Genomic DNA, 18,052 nt, shown 5'->3' with positions numbered 1-18,052 from the left:
TATATAATATATATTAAAATATATAGAGTTTATTTATAAGCATTCAAATCAACAGTTATATAAAATATAGAGTATATAATTGATATATAATATAGTATATAATATAGATATATAATTGACCTCAATAGATGTAGTTAAAAAAAGTGCTTTAATTGTTTTAAATATTATAGGTACCTCGTTGTTACCAAAATATATTTAAAATTTTGTTGCATTATGCATAAATTCTGAAAATCTGAAGAAGCTAGTCGTAACCACTAATTTTCTGATGATGGATAAGTACATATGTTATATAATAAAACTGGCTGATTTTGGATCATGTATGCAATGTGCACTCTCATACATGTTTAAAGACAGAAACATTGTATGCATGAATAATAGATGTTTTAACACTATCTGCTTCAGGTACGTCATTGAAGTAAAACCAATTACTAATATAATAATATTAATAATAGTATAATTCCTTAATACATTTTGTCTAATATAAAATGATAAAGTTAAAATTGAAAATAGTTTTTTTGGTTAAATAGCAAAAAAGTGAACTTTCCAAAACTACTACAGCTAAACTTATAATAAATGTGAAATTTGATATGGTGAAGAGTTATGTAAATAAATATCATACAATAGGTTAAAATAAATCAGTGAAATCACTAGTACTTGAAATATTCTACTCTAGCTTTAGAGATATCCGCAATTAGGATATTTCGTTAAATTTGTATGAAAAGCTTACCGTTAGAAATGTTTTCTATTGTAAAACAAGATACTAGGTATCTTGATTCATTAGTGATATTGGCATATCATACCATATGTGGAAATGGCTGTTATCATGCAAACCAAAATGCAAAAACCTATGGTGGACCTTTTTTGACCAAAATTCTGCTGATGCTTTCCTTTCGTTCTAGCCTAGAACTAGCCTCTGAAACTGAAATCTTAACATTAAATATTTTGTATTGATTCTCTTAACATAAAAAAGAACATTTAAGAAATATAACAAACAGATTTAAAGATTACTGGAGCAGTTTATGCACTTTCCAAAGTCCGAAACTTCAACCTTCAAAGTGTCTTTCAAAGAAAAATATTTTTCGATTAAAATGTTAGAGGGTTTACTTGGATTTAGTATAAAATAAGCTTCAAATATTCTAACCGAAACCTTAAAAACGTAAAGTACACCAACCATTGGAGTGAGTAAGTAACGTTTCTTTTTGGTTAGTAGCGTTTAATATCTGGACTTTTATTTGTTTTATAACCTTCTAATATATATAACCCTGTAACTCCAATGACAGTGATAGCACAAAATTAGAATAAAAAAGATTAGAATCACAACATAAGCAAATACAATTTCTCAGAAAAAATGCAAACATTTGTATTTATATATTGGGAGTTTTATTATTAGTGGTAGTAGTGCCCATTTTATAAGCTTTGTTTTGTCAACAAATGGTAATTACCGAATGGTAGCATAATGAAAAAGGGTAGCAATTTACACCCTATTTCCTTTTAATCTAGCGGTTATTTTAGCTAAAATGATTTTCTGTCTATAATAGTCTAATGTAGTCTTCCACTATTGGTTTTAATTATCAGGAACTATATACTAAAAATTATTGCAATACACGACAAAAATATACGATTTTTAATAATCTATCCAGTTAACTGATTGAAACCAACGTAGCAAGAGAAGTGTTCGCTATAAAAATATAATAAAAAATTGATAATAAAATATTTAATATACTGCACAATTTTTGTAAAAAAATTAATTTACGACCATGCCCCAGCAGGATTCAAACCCGCGACTACCGCAACAATAGGTGGAGTTTTCTGTCAACTGTTCTGTTCACAGTGGTCCTGCACAAATTTTAAATTTGAACTTTAATTAATTTTGTTCTGTTTGTGCTGACTCTATTAGATACCCACATACATTAAATATGTATCTTGCCAGTTGGTTTAATATAAAATTTTAATAAAAAACTGTAAAAATGTAATTATAACCATTTATGGCATTAAAGTTACGTGAAATATAATGAGTGTGAATTGGTCGAAAAGATATCTCATTGAAATTCATTTTGGGGGAAATATAAGTTTAAAAAATCAGGCACGTTCGTAATTCCATTAAAAATTTGACGCAAATGATTGGAATTAATTTAACCAAGATAATATTAAAATGTTCTTCGGATAATAATAAAAATATAAAAAGCGGTAATTGTTATAACTTAAAACAGTTACAAAAATGTGATAATTCCGAAATTTTATGGACCATCTTTAAAATAATAAATAAACTAATATCTATAGTAAAGTAAATCAATTTTACAAATTTCGAGATAATTATAGACTAAAATATATATAACAAAAATCCACAAACTATGAATGATTTTGGTTTATGAAGATTATAACGTTAATCATTCTCTCCATCTCCGTTAGCTTCAAAAATTGATTGAAAAAATATCTCTATGATGATATTTCTGTTTCAGTCGACGCTGTAGATTTTTTGGAGATCTGTACATCTCGTAAGAAACAATTTCAAACATTTCAGAAAATACATTTTATCATTTATTTTCATAGGATCAAACTAAGAATCAAAATTTGATGCTTTATTATTGTATTGTGATACCATAATATTATGTTGGATAACACTTAATTATTCTAATTTTCATTTCGCAAGTTTTGCCTAAATATGGACAAATCTAGGCGTTAAAGGAGGTATTGTTATCTAGTATACAAAGAATTTGGTTTTATATCTATATAGTTCTATCTTTTTCGAAAGTAGGTCATGTGTATTAAACATGCTTGACTGTTACTCCTCTCTGCAGTTGTCATTTCATAATTCAAAATCAAGTTCGTTGGAATAGCAAACATCGTCTGTTGATAGAAATATAAGATGTCTGCGTTATTTGTAGCATTCTGTTAAACGACTCTCATACTAGAAGCCATTATTACTGAATATTGCCGTAATTTGAGTTTAAAATATTAGTATCAAATTAATAATATTTAATTTAAAAAATCAACCAAGCCATATTTTTCATATAGCTGCCAAAATAGATATGTCTCTCTGTTTAAACATTTAGACAGGTGAGAATTTGATTGGTGTTGCTGAATTTTTTGAAGAGAAATTCTCTCAATAAGAATATACTATCTCTCATAAACAGCAGGTTAATTAATTATATTCAAAATGATTTTTATATTGTGTAGTTGAACATTTGCAAAAAAAAGTTATTTTAAGCTTGACATATTTTCATTGTTGCGCCGTGAAACATTAATTGCTCAAATATAATCCCTCTACAACTAAATAATAGAGCAGTGTTTTGGGACCCTAGAAGAAATTAAGATAAAATCATGGATAAGGTCGCACTGTATGGGGTAACTTACAAAATTAATTATTTATTTATTCAGAATGTTTAAATTTGATATTAAAACAGCCAAAGTAATAAAGAACAAGAGTTATATCTGAATATTATTAATTAATATATAATTTTATTACTGTTAGATGATTGAGTTTAATTTATAAGAATTTTAAAATGTCTTAGATAAATGCTATTGGCATTTAATTAAATTATTTAATGATAAACTATTTTAAATAGATATACTGATTAAAAAGTTAACAAAAAAATCCCATCATTTTTACTCACAATGAATAAAAAAACAAAAAATAATACCCTACAAATTCTATAAATGAAATTTGTAAGTTCCATGCGCAGAAATTCCAAATATGATTTTTCCTAGCAGATTAAATATCGGTTCCCAACAACTAACACCGGTTCAACAAAATAATACAGACATAAATCATTCGGCTTCGAAATAGGAAACAATCTACTGAAATAGGCTTGGCAACATCGACGCTTCCCTTGCCCAAAGACGAGATCGGTGAACTTGGAAGAGCGTTCGTTTAACATAGCCTGCTGTTGCCGCGTATACGCCTTCAGCAACAGTTTGCCTGAATTTTTATTAAGATTCTTATAAATCTGTCGTTACTACGACACGGTTGTTTATTTTAAAAGCAATTTGTTTACAGCATGTATAGGTTATGTTATTAAACAGATCCTTAGAGTATTTTTCGGTAAACTATCGTTCAATTTCACATTCGTCAATTCTTTTGATATATTAGAGCGGAAAAGCTGACAACGCCGGCCCACAGCACACCAGTTTTCATAGAGGCTTTTCAGTCACCTATCCAGTAAAGCCTTAAACGCATTGCGGTTGCTCTCTAGTCATTTTTTTGCATTTTCCCGAGATTTTCGCAAATAAAAAATGCGGTTTTCACAAATGACAATCGCGTTTTTTGTGTCTCAGTGAGTGCATATTGACGTGATTCAACAACACTCGCCTTTATCCCTTAATTTTATTGAAAAATTGACATTTGGGCCGTGTACCATCACACTAAATAATTTTCTGCCGGGAAGGCGAAGAAAAACCTGGGAAATTTTTTCAAATAATTTGCGCTGGAGCATTGAATTTTGAACATAACAATTAAGGCTTGACACTGGACAAATCGGGAGGATTATCCTGCGAACTAGCCGATAAAAGGGTTACTTCAATTGGACTGTAGTGTCGGTCGTTACATCTTTTTTGTTTTTTTTTGCTTTTGATCGCGGTTTGCTGTGGATTTCAAAGCCGATCAGGTTTTTCTTCTTATTGTTCTCTTCGTCAGGGAGTACTGCGTTCGGACTACGATGTGATAGTTCAGTGAAAGTGCTTTTGGTGTTATTTTTTCTTTTTCTTTTTGGAATTGCATACACCAAGGGATATTGATTCGGATTATTATATAGATTTAATGTAAGTGCCCTCAAATAATATTATGATACATAATCGAGTTATTTCGGAAAAAATCACGTACATTCGTTAATCCATTTGTTGTTATGTTTAATGTCGCCTATATTTCAAGTATATTAGGGCGATGATGAATTATTCATTACAGGGTAGAATGAAAACTTGTTTTGAACAGGTAGAGTCGGTGTGAATGTTTTTTTTTCGAATGTGTGGTTATGTTTATTCATTTATACCTCTATCGAAATAAGATGCGGAACATAAATACGACGTTTTGACGAATTATATGTGACCAAACTTGATTTGTTATTGACATATATTTATTGCAGTTATTATTATGATTAACTATGGATATTTAACTATTATCATTAATTATTATTACGATTAAACATTAGCATATAATGTGCCTTACTTAAAAAATCACAAATACGATATAATCTTATTTGTTAATAAGTTTATACGAATTCTTGTTATGATTAACTGTATTTGTGGAAAGATTAATATAGTTCTAGATACCATTGTAAAAGGCATACTGTTTTGTACTAGTGTATTATTATGCAAACATTTAATAATGTAAAATTTCGTGGTTGTAATTTATAATACCAGTTAGTTCAAGTTTGTTTTAATTGAAATAATCATATTAATAATGAATATAGTTTAAATTATATACATGTGGATGCCTTTTCAAATACCGATGTTTATATGAACAAGTAATACTATAGTTGAATATATAATACTATAAATGCATTATTGCACAAGAAAAATGTATAATATATATTCTGTAGATATTTAATTAGATCAAATTCGGCTACCTCCCAATGAAGAATCGTTATTATTACGAAGCCCATCAATTACTAACGCCAAAGGAATACGCCGCGTTGCCAGATCAGTCGGTGTCTGTTAAAAGGTACCTAATTGCCTAGCTGAATAGGAATAGAATTACATACCTGAAATTTTATACCGATAATGAAAAGGATTTTTGTCAATTCATTGTTGTTAAAATATAGTGCAAGGATTGTCTGTTGTATTCAAGTATCTTATGCTGCAATTATTTGTTAACAACCAAAACGTACTAAAAATATAGCTGATAAACATTTTATATTAAAATTATTCATATATAGTTTTAATAAATCATATTTCTGTAAAATAAGAAACAGGAAAAAATGCCGATAAAAATAAAAATGGTGAATTACATTATCTCCTGTTAAAGAAGAGTCATTTATATTCTGATTGAGTTGTACGGTATTGGTGTGTTCATTGAAATTACAAGCTTCTTAGGTGTTTTACCACAGATATCGTAAAAAATCATATATATGTGACGATCTTATTAAAATCTCTGATCTTTGTTGAGTATTATACATTATTCATTCAAGAGAAAATTGTTTACAGGATATACATGTTTATTATTCATTATAATATTTTTCTAAATTCTTGTCTTCCAGGTATATTCCAATTCTGTGTTTTATTGCATACTTTTATTTTTTCTTTGAAGTTTTCTAAGACTGCTATAAATAAGTTAATCTTGTTTTATCTTACTTTTCTAGTGATAGGTTTTGATTTATTTATTTTCTGGTATAAAATTGGAAGAAAGCATATTCGGAAAGAATAGTTTGGCGATTTTGATGATTGTTTGAAATGGACAATAGAAGCTATGCGGCAGGATCTTCTACATTCTGAGATGGTTTGGCAGTTGCTGTTGTCAAGACGACAGGACGGTCCTCCAACTGCGGCAACAGGAATCCTGCGGGATATCTAAATGTCTCTAGCCAATAGTGAAAAATCCAACAAGGAATAACAAGCTAGTAACTAGGCTAGGTAAGACCGGATATCTTTTGGGATGATATCCAAGTTGGTGACTCGTCAGTCGGCAGGCATAATGCTGAGAGCAGTAGTCCCGAGCCCATGTTAAACAGTACATGTAGTTTAGATAAAACCCTAGTTAGTAAAAAGACAATTTTATTAATATACAAAGTTATGCGTCCAATATTTTGAAATATGTGGTAATTGAGAAATACAAAATGGTTAATCGAGAATACTCATATGTTAAATTAATGGCTTCACTAAGAATAACGAATAGAAATTTCATGAGTATAATGTGGATAGAAATTAAATCACAAAAAAATAGAAATTGTATATTCTATAATCGCAATATAATTTTTAATAATTATAAAATTTAAATATGACGGTGTATATTGATAATTTTTAAAAAACATTATTTGAGATTACTTTTGAAGAATTATTTCACATTAGTCTGACTGCTATATTAATATATGGTCTATAGAAAGGTACTCTATTAGTGTTCGTTACGTTGCTTTTTAAATGAGAAAATTTCTTTCAGTCTGATTTACATTTTACTTAAAAAACATACGAAATTAAAGTAACTAGCTTCGGAACCATAAATTTATCATTTCCTTTATAAAGTCTATGTTAAAATCCATTAAGGTCGTAAGTATTATTACGTTTTTTAATAATACTCAGGCAACCTTTCGGTTGAAACAATTGAGGGTTCTTCGAGTTCAACTGTTTTACGAGGTCGGTTGTTGCGATGTCATTTTTTTTAGTTCTAGATCACTGCGATTTGAACGTGAGCCGGTTTCTCCATTTTATTGGTATTTTCTTCAAGGTTTTATCTTTTATTGGGAGGGAAATTGTCCGTTTTTATCCGAACGTATTTTTACTCCGTTAATATTCTAAACGTAATTTTGTAATAAATAAATTATTGTGTATTCGGATTATGAATATTATTTGAAAAAACTTTTGAGAAAAAAGTAATAGATTTTACTGTGATATGTTTATTGCATTGTTTAATATTCATGGTGCCTGGATTAAATTTGTATTAAAAAAGCAGTTATGAATTATTCATAGAATTAAAATATAAGTATCGTTCGAGACTATAGAATAGTACTAGTTTGAATATTATTGGAATTTAAATGAAAAATTGCCTTGACTAAAAGTATATACTTTAAAAACGTTGTTACATATTTTAAGTTAATCTTATATATATTTTTAATATTAGGATTTTGAATAAGTTTTCGCTGTTTTTGTGAAAATTGGTCGTTCCCTTAAACAACTCCCTTCTTCTAAAGTTCAATTTATTCATATATGTTGAATATATCTTCATATAGTTCGTAGTAGTACTAGCGTCATACCTAATAGCCAGATTAATAGCTACTTTTTCATAATTTACATACTTTTCTGAAATATGTTTACCCAAAAATGTCTCTTAATCCTCTGGAGTACAGTCTTTGAAGGACTCAATAATTTCGTTGCCATCGCAGCCCGTTCTACCCATGAAGCAATATCAGAAATCAATTGAAGGCTCTACATGATAGCTTTCCCACCTCTGCAAAAGTTTAGAATCTAACAGGATTTTCGGCCCGAAGATCAAATTGAAACTTTAAAACACTGCAATGTATCAGTTAGGTTTTTTTTCTAATAGTGAATGAGTGTTAGGATATGAATGAATTCTTGTCTTACCATTTCCCATAAGTATTTCATGGTCAGAAAAACCTCAGATAGTATTTGTTAGTTTGTTACGAACTAAGAAATTTATACCACATTTACTTTTCAAATTACTTTTTGAATTATAACTAAATGCTGTTATTTATTTTGCAGTCATACAGGAAAATTAACCTCCTTGATAATTCTGGTACTTTTTGTACTATAGCCTGCCTTGTCTTGATCCCAGTTCATGATTTCCGAGTGTAGTTTTATAATAATAATAATAATGATAGTACAAAACAGTTACTGTTTCCAGTTTTATAAATAACTCTATAAGGTGAAATCGTTATTTACATATTTATTAAAAATATTTATTTTTGAAGCATCTTAATTAGTTTATGTATGAAGTTTTGCATCGTAGGCAAGAATTAGAATGCTTCAAATGTCGATTTAGTTTTTTTCCCCGGAAACATACAGCTGTACACTAGAAGAAGTTATTTATACCGTGGGGAAATTATGAAAGACAATAAAGTTTCATGCTTATATATACTATAATATTATAATCATGTTATAATTCAACACTACAGCCACCCAATTATAAAAGCACTGGAACAATGAGAACCTTTTCAAGTTTTAGTAATTTATATTTATTTATATAACTCACCAATCTATATGAACTTTTGCTATAATTTAAATTCTGAAAATGTTTATACTTATAGCTGTCGTTAATTTTTATTATCACCGATATCAACATAGCTACATGAATGCTTATAAACTCGTTCTTTTATTGATTACGTATTCTAATCAGTGGTACAATTTTAATTCTAAAAATGTTAAGTGTAATAAGCATATAATTAATGTACAAGTTCTGATTATTTTTCAAATGTTTAGTTATAATTATTTAATATTCATGCTGAAGGTATTTTATATTTATTAACATTACGGCTATTAATTATTCATACGGGTAGAATGGGAGTTCGATAATAGATAAGGTTTTCTATGAGGAATATTTTATTTGATATTTATGACATTTGAGGTTTGTGAAGATATCATCGGTTATTTTCTGATGAAAAAGGAAACTACAAGTAATAATTATAAGAATAAGAGTTTCTTTTAAAAAATAAATGAAATTGCAAAGAAAAAATCCTGCATATTGTGAGTTTATATCAATATGAATTAATTATGAATAATGTTGACCCTACCAATCAGATTTTTTTAGTATTGGATTTTTTTATTGAGATACACAGCCTTAAATAATGTGACGTTTTCGTTAATGCAATCGTGGTGAGTGCACGCTTGGTAGCCGCAGAGGTTAAGATGACAGAACGGCCCTCCTGCTGCTGCGATAGTCTTGAGTTCGAATCCCGCTGGGGTATGGTTGTAAATTTATGTTTATGGTTGTTTCTAATCGTGATTATCTATAGGTAATGGTGCAAAATAAGTTCTCCATAAGACAGAATGCCTTATGGGGTAGTAAAAAAAGAGAAACTGAGCAAATATTGAACACATAAATAATCGTAAATGTCATAAACTGTACATTATGTTTATTTTTCTATAAAAGTGAGAACTAAATACTACAATTAACACAGATACGAATTATTAATATTATGAAAGTTTTAGTATGTATTTGGTTTGGTATGGTCAGATCAGAAAATGCATTGTTTAATGAACTGTTGATGGTTGATAAAACTACCACAGTCAATCTTTATAGGCCACATTCAATTCAGTAGAGTCTCTTCAGCAGAACTTTAGTACATGCAGTAGAGCTGGAAAAATGATAGATTAAGAAATATAATGAGGGAAGCCTTAGAAATTTAGGAGCTACTATTGCTATTGCTTAAAAACATATATGAAATTACTTCGTGCTAATGGCTTATTTGGGTATTCTACAATTAGCTCTAGAAGCCAACTGAGCAAGCATTGAAATAATTATTAATTGGACTGTAAGCGTATCTGGATTTGGAAACCTCATTGAATCATAGCTGACTAATGATGGAAATTAGTAGATGGATGCCTGGTATCTTAGGAGTTTGACAGCAGTTCAGTGAATGGAAAAATAGGCACTCAGTAAATTTCTTAAAATTTAACTATTGGGTATAGTCGCAAAATATACATACATTATCAACGCAATATATGCAAATTAATAAATAATGCATATTAATAAAACATAAAGCAATGCTATGCTTTTTAAAAAATATGTACAATTCAGATGTTTTTTTAAATAACATTTTTTTTTGAAAAAAAAAGCAATAAAATAAACTCTCCCAGTATCCTGTCAGAACTGCTATTAATTTAATGAGATATTCGTTACGAAGTTTTCCGTTTAAAAATCCCACTTTTAATTCCTTAATTTAATATTTTTGATCGATGACTATTTTAATAAAAATAAAATACCTTGAAATAATATTATAAAATTCAAAATATATTGGAGATTATAAGATTATCTGACATCATCAGACGACAATAAAAAAATTTAAATCTATTTTAGGCCACAGCAGACTTGATGTTTGTTTTTGTTAAAGTAGGGGTTAAAGATTTCCAAATCGAAATCTTGCGCACAGTGTTATGCGTCAAGTATCGATTGTTTTTTTTTTCGTTTCGGTTAGTTCCCATTAAGCCAAGGAAATTTAGCGGCGACGTTTTCTTAGCGAGGGTCACGTTTTGTGGATTTGTACTTTTGGTCACGTAACACTCGTTGGAGTTTGTAGCATCAGTCTCTTGGAGTGGTCTTTGAGGAGCTGGGAGACAAATTACGGCTAGAGATCAATTTTGGCTTCGCCAGTCGTTTATCTAACAAGCTACTTATGTCCGATGCAGTTCGGGGGATTGTGTTTGAAATGTTTTATTTATTTAAAACTAATAATCATTCAACTTTCGAGCTATAACGAGGAGCGAAATAATTACATTTTTCTGATTTATATAGATTTATTTGTAACCAGGTGATATTTATGTGTTTTAGTAGTTGAACGTTATTTACTGATTATTGGTGAAGGGATGAATCAACTTTCATTCGACAAACATGTCCAACAATTGTAGCCTGAATTCGTTTCTGAATTTGTTTCTCAAATACATGTCATCAGCATTAGAAAACTACTAACAAACCTTCAAGAAAATGCATTAACGTTAGTAGGTAAATAATTTCAAATAGTTAATACTTTTCGATGTTTGATTTAATGCGAGATACTGAAAGAGCTTTATTAGATTTTAATACGTTATATGATTGGATAGGACAATATGGATGAAGACTAAGTCGCTAAGTTAAGGATGGCCTTTCAAATAGACTGTAACACCGTCCAAGATTCAAAGTGGTACAGATGATACAATCTTTGAATTTAGTATCAAGCCATGTGGTTCTGGAATTATACCATCAGGAATGATGAAAGCCTGAGCATTTGAGTATAGAGCTATCATCAGCGATGTCAGTTATTATGCACACACGTACAAAATGTATGGGATATTTAAGTTGGAAACTGATTAAATATTATTACGCGGAAAGAGTATTAGTTTTAAAATGTATTAGATTTACTTAAGAGCATCCGTTCTGATATCTGTATGGGATATATGTCGTCAATTAGATATCGTAATATTGGTTTAGAAGCGTTTCTCTATAACAGATATACTTTTTATAGTATCTTACTTCATATTTCTTGTCATATCTTTATTTCTCTTATTAACAGGAACTCTCTTTTATTACTTTTTCTTTAGTTATCTTATTAACAAGAATTTTCTTTTACTACTTTTATTATTAGTTTTCCTCTTATTAATACGACAGGAATTTCTTTCAAACAATTAGTGGTAGTATGCCCTTAGGATATGTTAGAATATGATATGACCGGTAGTATATCTCTAGTTTTTAAAAAAATTTATTATATTGTTACTTGCCGACTGATCTACAATTTGCCTTTACAATAACTTAATTATAGTTAGATATCTGGGAGGACCCATCGGCCCTATCTTAGTCCATGGTGTAACAATGTATTAACACTCTTTTTTCTTTTATATCACTTGACTACACTCCAAGAACTACACTACTACACTTTAGTCGCTGGAATTCCATAAGTTCAAATGATTTGATACTTTTGAGTCAGTGCCCTATTCTGGTGGTATCCAAGAATTGTATTACTTTAATATTGACATGATAATGTGGTCTGTCCTCATATTTCCTTGCAATTCTCTTTATTTCTTGAGTGGCAGTCATTATCTGAAGGTTTCGTTTTAAGTAATCAGTTCTGTAGTTTCTAGGTGTACCTAATACTTCTCAGGACTTAGTTCTGTAAAGCTTGTATTGTATTTATATTACTGTTCGTGGAATATCCCCATAATTGAATTCCGTATGCCCATATACGTTTCAACAATTTCTTGTACTGATGTACATGTACTGACTTGTACTTTTAATGTAATGTACTGATAATTGTGATTTTATTTCAATTAACCAATACATTTTGCTATATTTCAATTTTCCAGTTCTTTCCTTTTATTTTTTATATGTTGCTTCTAGCTAAGTTTTGCGTGAAGATTTATTCCGAGATAGCGTTGTTGCTATATGGAATGATATTATAATTTATGTTATTGTTATTGGTGCTTGTGCGATCTGATTATATGCCTGCGAGAATGGAGGGTGGGCAGGTAGTTCTGCGGTCGCTCCACAAGTTATTAGGTGTAGGGGGATCTCTGGAATATCCATAGGAGACCTCATCCCAACTACTTACGGCCAATAAACGGCGTATGCTCACATGCACACATTTACTTTCCTTAATATAACTTAAAATAAAATAGCTTAAAAGTAAATTAAAAGTTTGTGTCTTTATCAATTTCATAACCAATATTTATTCAATGTTGGTCTCACTATTAACACATCTATAATTCGATTCTTTCATCACTCTTCACTACAAAAATATTCATTCCAAGGTATATTTTAGTTTCTTTTCCGGATAAAATATGTAACCTCGGCAGATAAAAGACTGCTCTACTTAATTGTTTTGCAGAGTTAACTAAATCCTGTTTTTTCTTTCAGTAATTGGTTAAATATCATTACTGGTAGAGGTTTTTAGCTAGTTACTTAAAATTAAGAGAATAGTGAATTCAATCGCTGTAAATCAAATCAGTATTTATGGAGACGGCTTGACTGGAGCAGTGGTAAAGGCGGCAGGACGGTCCTCCTGCTGTTGCGGTAGTTGCGGGATCGAATTTTGCCGGGACATGGTTGAAAATTTATGTTTGTGATCGCTTAACATTCGTCATTGTCTTTAGGCAAGAGCGCAAAATCCGACACCAGTAACCAGGCTGAGTAAGACTGGCTGTCTTCTGGGATGATCTTCAAGTGGGTTATTCGTTAGTCAGTAGGCTTAATGCCCATGGCCGTGGTTCCGAGCTCATGTTAGACAGTTGGTCATGTCGAGATAAACCCTAGTTGGTAAAAAGGAAAATTTAATAATTTAAAAAAAATCTGTATAAAATTCAAATGAAGGAGTGCGACTAAACTATAATAGAAATTCCTACTTCGAAACTCATAAAGTCCTCCCACCATTGACGGAAATATTCAAACAGAAAATTAACCGCCCAGTCTCCAGATTGATTTCACTGAAAAATAAAACCTCATTAAGGATTTTCCCCATTAAAAATGTATAATTTCTCACCGGGAACGAACGCGAACTAAGGAACTACTTCCAGCAACAACAACTGTTTAGAATATTCAATTATCTCGGACTTCTCTTTCGAACTCGGACTCCTCGGCTCTTTGCTCGGCGTTATTGTTTTATTTCGACATTTTGTTTCGATATTCGTTTGGTGAGGGCCGTGTAACGTGCCGCCTCAGGACATTCGGTTGAAATAATCGAGAGCCGAGGGTTCCTCGAGCTCAACTGTTTTATTGCGTCGGTTGTTTCGACGGTTTTTTTTGTGCTCGGCGGTGGATTGCTGCGATCCGAACTCGATCGACTCTTCTTATTTTTGTTTTGTTTTCGTTAAGGATCATTTCGTTTATTGTTCGGAAAACGATATGCGATTCTTTTTTCCCCAACGAAAACATCGAAATGATTTAAGTAAATTAAGTGCCTGAAGATGTATATCGCTGTTGTGATACTTAATAATTTTAATTGGTGCTCTGTATGCTTTAAAAATATGGGGATTCTGTTTTTGCATCAAATTACTTTGATTTTAATACGCTTGTTAACTAATTCGTTTATAGTTATTTATCTTAATGTTATTTATACATTTAAGTTATTATTAATAGAATTAGTTAACATAATGTATTATGGTTTCAGATTCGCCTTTCAGTTTTTTCAATTTGGTTGCTATTCTTTGGAGATCATATATTTTTATGCGTAATATTTTGGAGTATTATATTTTTAACATCCCGATATAAAATAATTCTGTTGTATTTTGAAATTGAATATCCATAGTTCTTGATTCTTAGTTGTTTTCCTTCCTTATTCACTAGAACTGATTTTGTTTAAATTATTCTGGGGTAACTTTTTACCATTTTATTTGTAAATCAACACCATATTCGCCTTTGCGCTAATTACATTTTTGATTGGTACTTCAAATGTGGGTTTATTACAGCATTTCAATCAAAAATATTTGTTTATAATATGGTTTAAGAACGCATGCATCTCTTTTTAATTAATTCTCAGGTAATATTATTCTAAAAATAATAAAATTTTCAGTGAATTTCAAATGTCTTATAGGTATATAAGCTATGGAGTGTGAAGAGGTTTAAATCACAAAAAAAACACAAAAAGTTACCTTAAAAATTATTTTATATTATGTGAAGAAAAGGCAAATTATTGGACGGTAATACAAAATGGCATTGGGGCATTTATTTATTAGAAAATAAACCAAAACCCTATCGATATAGAAATTGAATAATGTTTTATGGACAGAGATCAGGTTGGAAAGTTTATGGTTTTATAAACATTTTATTGCAAAATTTCATGAAGCATTTAGTGTTGGGATTTTACAATGAGTTCTGTAACAATACAGACATGGTTAGTACTAGCAAATGTCTGATATTCTTATGTTCCTATGCTTGACTTTACTATTAATTGCCTTTATTAGCCTGATTACTTAGTGAAACATCGTACATTTATCTAGTTCCAGGAAATCAAATTCGGCAGGGCTTCAAGTATTCTTTACTAAATCTTACCACAATTGGCCGCAGATCTTCTAGTCTTGGAAAGTATTAGTATCCTATTTTTTAGCTTCCTTCTATGATTTTGTTTCTTACATTTTTCGGAGCTGTTTGTTGCATCTTTCAAAAGGTCGATTCCGCCACAGAAGTCTATGAGGAATTCGTTCAATTTTCATTCGACACACATGTCCAACAATTGTAGTCTGAATTCCTTTCTGAATTTGTTTCTCAAATACTGTCTCCATTTTCAATGTTATAATAGCCGCCATCTCTGTTTTTAAAAACTTTTCGCATAATTTTCCTAACATCAAATACTGACAAATGAATTCGACAAATTACTTCGCAGTCACACACAGCTAATGGAGCCATCGTAAGATATCTGAAGAAGTTTAATAATTTTCTGCGAGGGACAAAATAAATAAAAACAACAATCACATGTTTTCCAAACTTTCTTAAAAAGCTACAGGAGCTTTAGTTTAAAATTATGATGATTTATTTTTTAGTGGACCAGGTGCATCGACTGTTCTCATTGGTCTAAACAGTATTATTTATTTTTATAATAATCTAGTTAATATAAGTTTATAAAAATGTTTGATTAAAATTGAGAGAAGTGCAGTTTGGACGTATAATTTGGGCACAATATACAAGGCAGAAAATATTGATTTTATTTTTGTATATATAAAAAATTAGTTAAGTGTTTTGAAAATTTGAAATATCATTAAGTCGTGTGTCAAACAGAATTAAGAAAACGATAGTATTAGCGTATAATGTTCTAGCGAACATGTATAAACCTTTTGACTCGTTTATACCGAACATCATGGTAAATTATTTATCATTTCTTCTAACGCACCCCTCCTCATGTATCTTTCCATTTCGTCAAACCGAATTCTCATACATTATACAATAAGAGAAAATAAATACGTCAGAAGCAAGGAGGGTTGGTGTGACTGTCTTTTTGTTAGGGTTTCATTTATTCATACTCCAACATCGTAAAAATAAGATTATAGGGAGATAGAATTACGATGCAATTTGTTACTGGAAGAATAAGTCAGAATCTTTTTTAAAATATACCTCCACTAAAAAGTTTGTTCGTGCAGGAAATAATAATACCGTATGTAATTTAGTTTTTTTACGAAATATTTTTGAACATTCATCTGACAGAATAACTGATGTGCATAGATCTACTGTTGCAATTTGCGGTTTTGGCAGTTTGATGTTCCAAATTAATTTTTAAGTGAAAATATATGTCAAGGAATAATATTAAAAGCGACCGATTTGATTAAATTCTTGTTTCGAATTATCATACAAGCTTTTCCATTAATATTTCTGGCCAACTATTTATGTTCCATGGCTAATAGTTAGTTTTGTGAGGCACCATCTGCCGATATCATTGGAAATTTGGAATAATTGGTATTGTTAAACATAACTTTCTTTTGAATATTTTGTTATTTGACAGCAATTTGTGTATTTACATTACAACTTAGGAACATTTATTATCAAAAAAATAGTTTATAGACGAACTTAATTTCTATGCGGTGATAAAGCGCCATTTTACAGCTCTACGAAGATTCAATTGTGGTGATGCTTAGATTCAGTTGTGGGATGCTCGCTTCGAATGTAAATAATCCGTCAAAAATCTGTACTTATAAAGGAAGATTGTTATATGATATACCATGAGATTGAGGCGTCATTAGGTATTAATAAGATATTGCATGATTAGCTGAATTGGTGCAAGGAAATGTTGAAAAATATATATTCAAGTATAGTTCGCTTACATTAAAAGCTGCCGAGCATTAAAAATGAAAGCTGTTTGCAGAAGAAACTCTGCTTTTTCAGCATTGTTGGTCACGTAGGCTTAATGATATCAGAGCAACATAGAAATGTCTAAATAGTACACAACCATTTCTCTGCCAAAATTTTATGAGAAATTCGAAAATAAAAACGAAAAGGCGAGTCGTTCTCCATCATGTCAATTAGCACCAAATGACTTTTGTTACTTCCGCACGTAACATAATATAAGTACTATAAAAATTGGTTCCAATACGTGGAACAGTACATTAATTTTCACACAGAATATTTATAAAATCCATATATTTAATTTCGATAAATATTATATTTTTCATTAATAAACCAGAGGTATAAATAAAAATCCTGGTAGATAGTGTCGATATTTTTAAATGCACTTATATTAAATAATATATGTGAGCATACATCCCTTATAGCAACAGCTAGTGGGTATAAAACCCTTATTGCCTATCCCCAAAAGACTCAAGTACCAGGAAGGTAGTCCTTGAGCGACAAAAAGGCAGTGCAGTGGTTCGACGGGAATAGTACCGATTAGGGATATTGGCTGCCGAGAAAAATATCGCTATAAAAATATCCATATGTCTGTTTCGATATTAAAAAAATATATCGATATATCGGAGAACTTCAAAATATGAATACTTATTTTTATCACCATTCATATATCTTCACTCCAATACCAATATCGCAATTCATTTGGTCGAAATTATTTTGATGACAGGATGAGGAGGTTCTCAAAAACCAAAATTCGATAGTCTCTTACCACTATCGATATTTAAAAAAATATCGATATATGAACCATAAAAATATCGATATTTTTTCGGGATTTTTAGTACCCATAGAAGCGAAGCTTTTTCTTATTCGATGGGCTTCTAATCCATAGCATTAATTACATAATACCAGCACTTCGAATAAACTACTTTTTAGTCT

At 30.3% G+C, this 18,052-nt stretch overlaps 1 protein-coding gene across 2 annotated transcripts in view; it reads left to right on the top strand.

The window, feature by feature from the left end:
- Nucleotides 1-4,146: 4,146 nt before the first annotated feature.
- LOC143192844 (uncharacterized) overlaps nt 4,147-18,052 on the top strand; it is a 408,130-nt gene continuing 394,224 nt past the window's right edge. For both annotated transcript variants that reach the window (XM_076398576.1, XM_076398575.1), the window contains exon 1: nt 4,147-4,758. The gene's annotated coding sequence lies outside the window, so the exon portion shown is untranslated. The remainder of the gene's footprint in view (nt 4,759-18,052) is intronic.

Source organism: Rhynchophorus ferrugineus, unplaced genomic scaffold, assembly GCF_030347505.1.
Source record: "Rhynchophorus ferrugineus isolate W39M unplaced genomic scaffold, kcgeb_rfMv2 rfM3, whole genome shotgun sequence".
Classification (NCBI taxonomy): domain Eukaryota; kingdom Metazoa; phylum Arthropoda; class Insecta; order Coleoptera; family Curculionidae; genus Rhynchophorus; species Rhynchophorus ferrugineus.
This window is presented reverse-complemented; position numbering and strand designations above follow the sequence as displayed.